The following is a 12,183-nucleotide window of genomic DNA, read 5'->3' as shown; positions in this document are numbered from 1 at the left end:
CCCCCCCCCCCCCCCGCAAGAACATCCAGTGTTCTTAGCTGCTCCGCCTATCTTAGTATTTAATATTTCATGCCTTAAATGACACATAATTTCTAAAACTTAATCTCACCAAGCTCTCATTGCTCTTTTAATTGTTCGTTTTATTGTATTAGTGTTCGGTCTGCATGCCTGGTGCCTGGGATGGGAGTTGCAGGTGGTAGTGATCTGCCTGTGGGTGCTGGGAATCGACCCTGAGTTCTCTGAAAGATCATTCAGTTTTCACAATTGTTGAGTCAACTCTCCAGCCCCTCTCTTTTGAAAAATTGAGACGGGGGTTGGCAGTCTTGATACATCCTGGATGGTCTTGAACTCACTGTATTTCTGTTTCTGTCCTCCTGGTATGGGGATTCCAGGCATAGTCATCATTCCTCAATTCCAATTGATTAATCCATTAATTGGGGTTTTCATGCATACATGGGTATACACGTTCACATGTGGATGCACATCTGTGTGCAGGAGCCCATGCATGTGTTTGTATGGCATGTCATACCCAAGTTGACCTCAGTGTCTTCTGAATCACCCTCCCCCATTCCCCACACTTTATTGAGGTGAAATCTCTTGTTGAAACAGGAATTTGTTGATTCCAGCTAGGCAGCTTGTCCTGGTGCAGGCCTCTACCTCCAGATCCCTAGGATTGCAAAAGGCCATTAGGTTAGCCAAGCTTTTTTGTTTTGTTTGAGGCTGGGTCTCACTGTGTAGCCTTTCTTGGCTGACCAGGAACTGGCTATGTAGACCATGCTGACCTCAAACTCAGAGATCCACCTGCTTCTGCCTCCCGAGAGCTGGAACTAAAGGAGTGTGTGTCTGAACTCCAGTCTTAAGGCTAGAGTTCACTCACCCCGATTAATTATTTCAAAGGAAACTTTGTATATACTTTTATACTCACAGCTCAGTAACATTTGGCCTGTGTGGCTAGTCACTATAAAGATAAAGATGAAACAATGTTTTAAACTTGTTCCTCTTAAGGGAGTTAGTTCAGTTGTTACTGTTGTTCTTGAAACAGAGTTTCCACATCATGAGTTTGAAGAGGAGGATACTGTCTTGGTTACATTTGTTTTGCTTAGGTGCTGGGGCTTCTGCGAAATTTTAACGAGTTTAGCAATGTTATTAAATAACCACATTTACTCTTGCCCGTTAAACGCTCAACTGGAAGAGTGTTGTCTTTCAATTAAAAAGGAGAAAAGTCATTTGTTACAGAGGTTATTCTAGAGGGCTGGGAGAGTAAGCTCTTGCTTAACATGTGTGAGGCCCTAGAACATTCTAGCACTTTCCTGAGCCTTCTACTAAATGACTGCCATCAGAAAGAAAAATCTGGTAAGCCGAGGAAGTGAAAGGAAGGCCTGTGAGGTAGAGCACATGTTCCTGTAAGAAAGGTGTCGTGAGGGTGCCGTCGAGGCAGGTAGGGCAGGAGGGAGACTGTAGATAGGGATAGCCCTTCCTATCCTGCTCACCATCTCCAGGGCCACCCAAATCATCTTACAAGGTACCTAGCCAGTGAGAAGCACCCCTGCATAGCAGACGCTTTGGCTGGCTCGTGCCTTCTTCCAGACAGACCATCCAGAGGCTGTGGTGCCTCCCACTTCCTTCTGCCATAGGTCATTTTCTAGCCACAAAGTATGCCTAGCAGCTGCTCAGGCCAGATGTGTCCAAGAGAATGGCTTAGCAGTAACTCTGAGCCAATGGCAGACTCCAGGGGAAACACCCTAGGCGACCTTGCCTCTTCATGGCTCACTTCCCTCTTTCCTTCAGCTCCTAAGATTCTTAATCAAGAGCCTGCAAAACATCCCAGCTCATATCTGCACACTGCCCATCCTCACACAGAAAAACTGTGAGCTCAGAAGGCTTTTTTTTTTTTAAAACCATCTCAAAGGTTAAAAAAAAATAATTAAAGGGCAATACTCTAAGATACATTTTTAAAACTCGTGCCGGGAAGTGGTAGTGCACACCTTTAATTCCAGCACTTGGGAGGCAGAGGCAGGTGGATTTCTAAGTTTGAGGCTAGCCTGGTCTACAGAGTGAGTTCCAGGACAGTCAGGGCTATACAGAGAAACCCTGTCTTGAAAAACAAACAAACAAACAAAAAATTCCATGAAGCTAACCTGGTGGATAACACATGCTTACAATTCCTACTACTTAGGAAGTTGAGACAGGAAGGTCACCTGACCCCAGAAATTTGGGCCAAATTGCAGGGAAAGCATCTGGTGATGGTGGGGTTGTGGGTAGGGGCTGTTGGGGGGAAAGGGGTTTGGGGACATTGGTAACTCAGTGGTAGGGGGCTTGTTTAGCACAGGAAAGCCACTGAATTTGTTCCTAACACACACTCTCTCCCTCTCTCCCTCCCCCCCTCTCTTTCTGTATATATATATATATATACATATCCACACATATATACATATATGTGTGTATATATACATATATAAATATATATATATTATGTGTATATAACATATATTTTTTTTCATTTGTTTGGTTTTGTGTTTATACCCAGGCAAGCCTTGAACTTTCAGGATACTCCAGTTTCAGCTTATTGTGTGCAAAGATCATAGATATGAGCCAATATGGCCAGACCCCCAATTTAAAAAAATTATGTATTTTATTTATATGAATACACTGCAGCTATCTTCAGACACACCAGAAGAGGGCATTAGATTCTGTTTCAAATGGTTGTGAGCCACCATGTGGTTGCTGGGAATTGAACTCAGGACCTCTGCAAGAGCAGTCAGTACTCTTACCCACTGAGCCTTCTCTCCAGCCCAACTCCCATTTTTTTTTTTTTTTTTTAAAAAAAAACCCTTCTTTTCAATTATACTAAACGCAAACTTCAGGGACTCTAAAGCTTCCCTGGAGCACAGCTAGTCTCATTTCCTCATCCAGCCTCGGTGGAACTACGTTCACCCTACAGGGCAGGTTTGGATAACTGCAACTAGAGTCATATGGTTAGCCAAGGTCAACACCTTCACAGTAAAGGCTGGCTGACTCCTGGGTCACAATCAGGGACAAAGGGCAGGCTCAGGCCTGGCTACTCATGGAAGGGAGTGCTGAATGCCAAGCCCAGGCAATTCAGGGACATCTTGAATCACAGCTTCTCCTTTCCTGTTGGCATATCTGTGCGCCAGTGTTCCATGCCCGAGGCAGTTATCGAAGAGGCTTGCAATGAGCCACTGAGATCTTTATAGCAGGGATACTTTTATTTAAACAAACAAACAAAAAATACATGAGTTTCTTGCTTGGTGTCCTGTTAATCTCATTCATGTTTGGTGGCTTTGCCACACCTTAGTCATGGATGTCTCTTCCAACCAAACCAAACCACTAGCAGTACCCTGAGATTTGACCCAAAAATCTGATGAACACTATGCAAGACAGACTCTGTAGGGGTGGGAGTGAGGCATGTGTGTGTGTATGTGTGTGTGTGTGTGTGTGTACATACATATGTGTGTTGGGGTATTGCTACTTACCAGCAGAGTAAAAAAATTTTTTTAAATAACATTTTTTCACTATATGGTCCAGGTTTACCTAACTTCCTAAGTAGTTCAGGCTGTCTTTGCGCTTGTGATCTTGCTACTTTGCTTCCTAAGGCCAAGGGTTAAACTCATAAATCCTAACCCCAGGCATCCCAGCTATGTAAGTTTTGAGCATTTATATTATCTATCTATCTATCTATCTATCTATCTATCTATCTATCTACCTATCTACCTATCTATCTATCTTTTAAAATATTTTATTTATTTATTTATTTTATATATGAGTACACTGTCACTGTCTTCAGACACACCAGAGGAAGGCATCTGATTCCATTATAGATGGTCATAAGCCACCATGTGGTTGCTGGGAATTGAACTCTCAGGACCTCCTGAAGAGCAGTCAGTGCTCTTAACCACTGAGCCATCTTTCTAGCCTCCTATCTATCTATTTTTGAGACAGAACCGCTCTATGTAGTCCCGACTGTCCTGGAACTCGCTATATAAACCAGGCTGGCTTTGAACTCACAGGGATCTACCTGCCTCTGTCATCACATTAGGTGAGCAACTCTTTTAATAGTATAGGACCCTGATAACGTCAATTGGTCAAAGGTGGAAATTATCCTGGCCAGCCTGCCAGGATTACTGTGCTAATCGGATGAAATAAGATCTGGTCATCAAACACAGAGCCACCTGGCCCAAGCTCCCTCCAGCCTATTACTATTTTAGTGTAGTTCCCTCTGACCACTACACTCCCTACCCCTTGGGTCAGCAGAAATCTCTATCTAACCTTACCCTGATCTTGGCTACTTCCAGACCTAGATAGAAAGACACATTTGTGCTTTCTATCTAGGATACCTTACCTTGCAACTTTATCTATACCCAAGGTCAATGCACAACCTTGTTTTATGTTTACCTGTTTAGAGATCCGTGTATATGTAGTGCTGAAGAAGGTACATGCTAGCTGACGTCTACCACCAGTCTACTTTCATATTTAATATATGTTGTCTCTCCTCTAACAGCACCACACCCTTGTCTGAAGAGAGGTTTTTCCAAGATGAATTCTACCCCAAAACACATAACTGACTTCTTCTGAGCTTTGGAACATCGGTCAGCAGCACCAGGATCAGGGACCATTGTTATCAGCTAAGTCACCAAGAAAAAGTACAAACACACACACACACACACACACACACACACACACAATCGTTACCCATTAGCCCATAGAACAGATACTAGTTTATGCAAATAACCTCTACTTATGGTGGCCCTCAATACCCACAAATCTACTGGAAGCAGAAAACATTGTAGGCTGGAGGTACATTGCATGCACTCAACCTGTTGAACATGCTAGCTCAGCAACAGGGCACGTCAGAGCCTGTAGGTGTTTCCCCTTCTGATTGCATGGCTGCCTGAGAGATACAGCTCATTGCTGCTGTCCTGCATAACAAGAACAGAACCTTCTGCACTGCTGGTCCAAAGAAAGACCAAGATTGAAAGTAAAGTTCACCTTGCACAAAACACATGTGACTTTTGTATCCATAGTAAAGGCAGAAAGCCAGAAGGGAAGCCATTATAGTATAAGCCAGCCATTGTCTGCAGATGGACAGCTGAAGAGAGATGACAAAACTTCTTGCTTGACCTCAGCTCCGGACAAGAGTGTTGAGTGACAACTTTTTCTTTTCTTTGTGTGTTTTTGTTTTTCAAGACAGGGTTTCTCTGTGTAGCCCTGGCTGTCCTGGAACTCAAATTGTAGATCTGGCTGAGCTCGAACTCAGAGAGCCATCTACCTCTGCCTTCCGAGTGCTGGGATGTGCACTCACACACTGAACTCAGGTGACAATACTTTTGATGTTCTGAAAAGTTCAAATATGACTGTCAAAGCACCAGGGATGTTGATTTGGGGAGACACGATCCAATTCAGCAAGCCTTTGAATTTGTTAAATATAATGTAGATCTCGTGAACTTCTAGCTCCTTTTCATTGTTAGGTATGAGTTCACAGAGGGCTGGTTTACCCCTCCCTGTCTTGCCCACATTTTATGGTTAGTGTCAGGAAACCTTCCTGGCACACAGTAAGTGCTGGATAATGATTATATTTCCATTGAGGGATTGAAGAAGTGGAAGTGTCATTTTTGTGACCATGGGTTCACCCCTGGATTAGGTATCTGCTTGCTGTGTATGTGTGTGTGTGTGTGTGTGTGTGTGTGTGAGTCTTCTGTACAGAAGAACCTCAGGCCTCATGTATGCTTTAGCAAGCAAGCAAGCACTCTAGCAACAAAGCCACATTCCTAGTGCCAAGTCTGCCTCTGATCATGTTGATAGCCTCTAGCCAGCCCTTTGGCCTCCCTAAGCTCCAGCTTTTGGGACCCCCAAGTGGGGTATCTATGGTATACCTTAGCTGCCAGATGGGGTACTTTTCTCTACAGTACCTGCTACTCTGTGGATTATGATAAGGGTTATGAGAGTGCACAGGATGAACCGTGCCTGGCACAGAACTATTTGTAAACACAGGCTTTCAGTCTTAATAGTTCCCTCAGCGACTCTTAAGAGTTTTATACTGCTGCACCCATTCTATAGATGTGGAAACTGAAAGTGAGGGTGATTGGATGAGTTATCTAAGATCACAAATAAGGGAGGGCTGGCTCTGGAGATTCCAGGCTCTTGCTGGTAACACTTGGCTGTCACATAAGATACATGAGGCCATTTTTACAAGATACAAAGGTTCATCCTGGTATGCTTGGCTCCATTGCTCAGAAGGGTGAGGGAGGGCAGCCTGGATCCGCTCCTGCGCTCATCTGGGATAAGAGTTGGGAAGAATCCCTATCTCCTCCTACCCACTTGGGGAGCCCTTTCATACTGTACAGGATTGGCTCTCTTTTCTCTGGCACTTCTGAGTTCCACCCTTTGGGGTAGGGTGTTGGCTTGTCACACTGAGTTTGACAGCCCAAAGGCAGAGGTAATTGCTGGCTGAAAAGGCAAGGGGGAGGGGAGAGAAGAGAAGCCTTCCAGGCTTGTAATAGGGACCCCTCGGTTCTTTTCTAACTCTTTTGGTCAAAGAGCCCTTGAATCTGGCTGCAAGCTGGACTCCCCTGGGGGAAGTTTTTAATAAAAGCTCCCCACATCCAACTCAAACCAATTACATCTGGGGCTCGGGGTGGGGATGGAGGTATGGAACCCAGACAGCAGCATGCCCTACTATCCCTTAACCAACAATCAATGCATGCCTAAGTTTGAGAAGTGCTGCGAGACCGGTCACTCCTCAGCTCAACTGGAGGCACCCTAGGACAGTAGCACCACCTTTCTGTGTTGAAGACTTGCTGTGTGGGGGCTGGGCATGCCTTCCGGAGGCCCAGGCTCGTGAGGATGTCTGAGTGCGAGCCAGGGACCTGGGGTTCTGCTTAGCTTAGGCCCAGCTCTGGGACTGCGGGGCTCCAGGTCCTCTTGGGGCAACAGCACATGTGGCCGCTCTGTCATCGTTGGTCATCAATGCAAACCACAAACGAGGTTGCGCGGCGGCCAACCCACCCCAGTCTCAGACATTCTAGGGACACGCCCGAGGAATCCTTACCTTGGCTGCCGGCGCTGTCCTCCAGTCCCCGGAACCCTAGGACTCTGGTTCCATCTGTCTCCCTCGCCGGCGCCAGACAGGCGCCCACTAGAGCGCAGGCGCCACCTAGTGGCCGTAAGGCGGTAGCGCGGGCAGGAGCTGGGGGTTGGGGTGCGAGCGCGATGCAGGGCGGAAATGCAGCTGGGCCTTCCCACGCGGGTGGCTTCCAACACCGCGGAGCCCGGGGGCGCAGATCCGGCTTGGGCTGCACCACCTTCACCCCTTGGGGAGCGTGGGGAACGGAATTTGTTGTACTTTTCTTGGAGGCGTGGAGGAGCTGTCAGGTCTGGGCCTCTGACCTGGGATCCACCCTGGGATTTTCCTGGCAGGGCTCATGGATCTTTCCTTTCCACCATCAGCTTTCAGTACGCCCTAGCGTGGCGTGGCTTCTCCTTTAAACACGCTGGGAGCATCCGAGGATGCCCAGGACTGGGTTTATTTCAACCTCAGGGTTGCGTATCCCTATCAGCAACCCTTCGCGTCATCTCCCACCCTTTTCCCTGGTTTCTTGATGCCTCCATTACCTTACACTGACCGGTCTGTAACAACCCAGTCGGTGCCAGTACTGGGGTGGAGTCCGGGAGACACAATTAGAACCCTTGGGATTTGGCCACCCAGGTGGTGTTTCTTCCGGAGGCTCATTAGCATGTCTTTGGCGGGTCGTCTGGCATCCCCGATTCCAGCCTTACATTCCAGCAACAATCTCCTTCATCACTGTGACGCCAAAAACACCCCTTTGGGTTTCCAAATGTCTCCCTGGTTGGAGGGAGAACAGCTCCAGGCTGAGAACTAATTAGCTGATAATTAAGATCAGATGACGCTAAATGAAGTCCACTGTCCACGGAAGTCCTATTACCACGCATTGTAGAGCTGAGGGGATCTTCAGGCCGGTCCTTTTCCAGCGGGTTTCGGTATTTTCTTCTTACGAAGACATAGTGAACGGTGGTACAAAAATAGTGGACTTAGCAAAAAACAAAGAATTACGAGAGTGGCGATTGCTTGTACTCGGGAGGCAGAAGCAGGCGAGCCTCTGTGAGTTCCCAGCCTGTCTAGTTTACATAGTAAACCAAAAGCTCCAAGCTAGCCTTGGAAATGTCTCAGCAGGTATAGATACTTTGCCACACACACAGTAAGCAAGTATATAATTTTTAAGTAGATTTTTTTAAATGGTGGTTTATTTAATTCACTCATGCATCCTTTATTTCTTTTAAGTGGATATTAACTGAGTCTCTCTATACATCAGACACTAGAGCAAACAAGGGATTCAAGAACACCACAAAAATCTCTTCCACACTCACAGCCTGGACACCACAATGAGCAAGACAAAGCAGACACAATACCAGTGTGGACTGGGGAGGTGACCAGGAAGGTCTACACCTCGCTGAGAAACCACTGGCATTTGATAGCTACCAGGAGAAGGGTAAGCCAGTTTTCTTTAAATGGTTTGACCCCAAGGTATATTGATCATATTCTAGGCAGGCTCCACACCCAAGAATAAATAGCAGGCAACGCAAATTGGGGAGGGGTCCAGGGGAGAGGAGGGGAAGAGAGAGAATCAGTGGGAAGTTGGATGAGTAGGATCTGGGAGGATTTGGGTGATGAATAGATTCAAAATACATTCTTAAAAATTCATATATACATGTATATTTACATCTACATATATACACAATCTCCATACACACACACACACACTATATATATATATGTATATATACACACACACACACACACACACACACACACATAGAGAGAGAGAGAGAGAGAGTCTCACTATGTAGCCCTTGGCTGACCTGAAATTTAAGACATAGACCAGGATGGCCTTGAACTTGAGACCTGAGATTTAAAAAGTATACCACCACACCCAGCTTTAGAGAACTTATAAAAACATTATTTAAAAAACAACAACAACAACAACTCTGCCTTTTCCCAGTTTATATTTAATGCAATATTCAAACACTTTGTTGTTCTGAGAATGGACCCCAGAGCTTTAAGCATGTTAGGCGAGTACTCTACCCTTGAACTACATACCTGCCTCATGTTAACACACTTTATATGTATACACACACACACACACACACACACACACACCTCACACACTCATTCAGCATAATACAATTCAGTTCTTCACTGCCGTGTACAGTATTATAAAATAATGCCCATTTACCAGATGGACCCCCAGAAGCAGAAGGGAAGGGCGGTAGATACACAAGGTGCTAAGCCAGCTTCTTTTAATCCTGCCAGCTCTCTCTGTGACATTTGGTGTTAGTGTCAACAGTGGAACTTCCAGGCAGTTTTTGAAAAGTCTAAGCCATGTATCCTGTCACCCACCCTGCAATGGGCTCAGTCACCCTGTGCGTGTGTGCCTCCTTCACCTTCGGACTCTGCCCTGGAGTAGTCTACTCCACATGAACATCAAAGGTGGAGATGTATCCTGTGGGCAATCAATACCTAGAAGGTCAAGAGGCAGGGTAGTAGGTGTGTCACAGAGGGGCTAGTCCCAGCTTGCTCATTGCGGGGTGGTATAGCCATGGTGAAGGTGATCAGGTCAGAGAAGGCTGGCACCCGTGGTGAGGACAAGCTGGCAGGTGAATTCCTGTTCTTTCACTTTCAAATACCTCTGAGTCATTTCCACTGACCCTGCTCAGTCCCACAGCAACTCTCTCCTCTCTGCCATGTCCCGGTGCGGTGCGTGTCTGGGCAAAGTCCTTGGCAACAGCCTCACTCTGGGCAGGAGTCTGATGCTGGTGTGGCCTAATGGGGCTAGAGCACCCAGGACTTTTCCCCCTTTTCTATTCTACTAACCATGGTGTTTTGGAAACTGCAGCTATCAACAAAGGTGTTTCCTCTTAGGTTGTGGCTTCTTTGGGGGACGGCAAACATGGATAGGTAGAAATAGTGTCAATAATAGTAAGAATAGAGCCAGGCATAGTGCTTCATGCTTCTAATCCCAGCAGCAGGGAGGTGGGTGCAAGAAGACAAGGAAGTAACTATGGCTACAAAGAGACCTTATCACAAAACAAAAATCCCGCAAACACCAAACAGGAAAACTAACAACTTTTATTTTTATTTATGTGTGTGTTGCATGTGAACAAAACTGGAGTCGTTCCGTAAGGTAGCTTCCTTTTGTGAAGAGGGTGAATGTATCAGAACCCAAACCCAGCCAGTGAGCCCAGTCAGGCAAGACGGCCTCTGTCTTTTATTTTTGATGGAGGTGATAAGGGCCAATCATCCCACTGGTGAAAATTCTACAGTCTGATGAGATTGGCTAATCGGACAGGGGGAGGGGGAGGTCAGAAACTATGGATACTTGTTAGTAGGGCTTACTCTTTTTAGTAGGAAAAAAGAACCCCTACATTTCTCACTGTATGTATGTGTGTCTGAGTGAATGTATGGCATATTGTGTGGGTGCTATCAGAAGCCAGCGGAGGGCTTTTGATCCCTTGGGGCTGGAGTTAGTTGTTGCAGGCTGTGGGCTACCTGATGTGAGTGTTGGAAACAAACCTTGGGTCCTCTGGTCCACTTCCCAGCATGTACTCCTGACCACTGAGCCATCTCTCTAGCTCCAATAGCTTTTTTAATATGTGGGACACTGAGGACTTTAGGTTACTGACTTAATTTAACCATCACAATAATTCTACGCAGTGGGCACTACTGGCTTTCTCATATTAGCAGTGAAGAAGCTAAGATTTGCAATGTTGAAGCCATTGTGCAGCTCAGTCTTCAGAGTACCCGCCCAGATCAGCTCCTGGAAGGGACAGGGAACAGGAGGGAACAGGAGGGAACAGGTGTTCTCATTCCCAGTTCCTGGTTCTCCTCCTCATTTCCTGCAGACTATTTTGTTACATTTTGCATTGTTAAATAAGTTCATTACATTCTGAGATGTTACCTAATTTCTATGCAAGAAACAATGCATTCATCTCATAAGCTGGGGGGGGGGTGTATTATCTACAGTGGAAAGATATATAAATAGGGACCCTGAGGGCACAGGCAAGGATGACATCAGGACCTGGTAGAAGAAAGTTTAGAGAGAAAAAGGCAGGGATGCCAAAGAGACCAATGAGACAAGGGTTTGGGTACTCATTCAAGGAAGGATGCTTGGCCTTGTGAGACCGGCCCGGAGTGCTGAATGGCAGTTTGACTTTTGCAGTCACAGTGTGTTTGTTTATAAACAGCTGCAACATGCCTGCACATCTTCTGGTCTGGGGTTGGGGTACTTAATAATATCAGCTTGACGGAACCTAGAATCACGTAGGAGACAAGCCCATGAATGACAGCATGCCTAGATTAGGTTGATGTGAGAAGACCTATCTTAACTGTGGGCAGCCCCGATACGTGGGCTGAGATTCGGGAGTGGCTGAAAAGGAGAAAGTGAGCTGCGCACCAGCCTCCCCTCTCTCCTTCTGGATTGTGGATCTGATGTGACCAGCTGCCTCACCCTCCCATCATGCATTCCCTGTTGTGATAGACTGTATCGTCAATTTTTGAGTCCAAATAAAACCCTCCCTTCCTGAATTGCTGTAGTCATAGAAACGAGACAGGTCACTGACACGGATGCTGTACCTGAAAAGACTTTCCCATTTATCTTTTGTTTCAATTACACTTATTTATTGTGTGTGCATGCACGAACAGACATGGTGTGTATGTCGAAATCAGAGGGCAATTTGTGAGAGTTCTCCTACTGTGTAGGTCCTAGGGACTAAACTCCAGTCATCGGGCTTTGCTGGATCATGTCACAAACTGCACCCCCTTTCAAAGTGCTTTTCCTTTCATATAAGGTCCAACGGTAGGCTGTCACTGACGTTTCTTCATCAATTCATTGCTAAGGTCTCAAGACACAGTTACTATTAGCACATTCTACAGATGAGAAAACAGACTGAGATGTTAAGCAAGGGCCAAAGGCCATGCAAAAGGCTCAACTTAGAAGTGGCCTTCAATCCCAAGCCCACTTCATAGGACTATTCTGGGTTCTAGGTTGGGAATTTCTCTCTCTCCTTTTCCCTGCCCTTCTCTATCTCCCTCCCCCCTCCCTCCCCTCCTCTCCCTCCCCTCCTCTCCCTCCCCCTCTTTCCCTCCCCTCC

At 46.2% G+C, this 12,183-nt stretch overlaps 1 protein-coding gene across 3 annotated transcripts in view; it reads right to left on the bottom strand.

Annotated features, from left to right (window-relative positions):
• Window positions 1–7,190, bottom strand: part of Chd9 (chromodomain helicase DNA binding protein 9) — a 227,019-nt gene extending 219,829 nt beyond the window's left edge. For 2 of the 3 annotated variants that reach the window (XM_031340818.1, XM_031340824.1), the window contains exon 1: window positions 7,067–7,188. The gene's annotated coding sequence lies outside the window, so the exon portion shown is untranslated. Of the gene's footprint in view, window positions 1–7,066 lie in introns of all 3 variants that reach the window. The other variant, XM_031340823.1, reaches the window with a different exon arrangement.
• Between the last annotated feature and the right edge of the window lie 4,993 nt (window positions 7,191–12,183).

The sequence above is a fragment of the Mastomys coucha genome, unplaced genomic scaffold (genome assembly GCF_008632895.1).
Source record: "Mastomys coucha isolate ucsf_1 unplaced genomic scaffold, UCSF_Mcou_1 pScaffold22, whole genome shotgun sequence".
Taxonomy (NCBI): Eukaryota; Metazoa; Chordata; class Mammalia; order Rodentia; family Muridae; genus Mastomys; species Mastomys coucha.
This window is presented reverse-complemented; position numbering and strand designations above follow the sequence as displayed.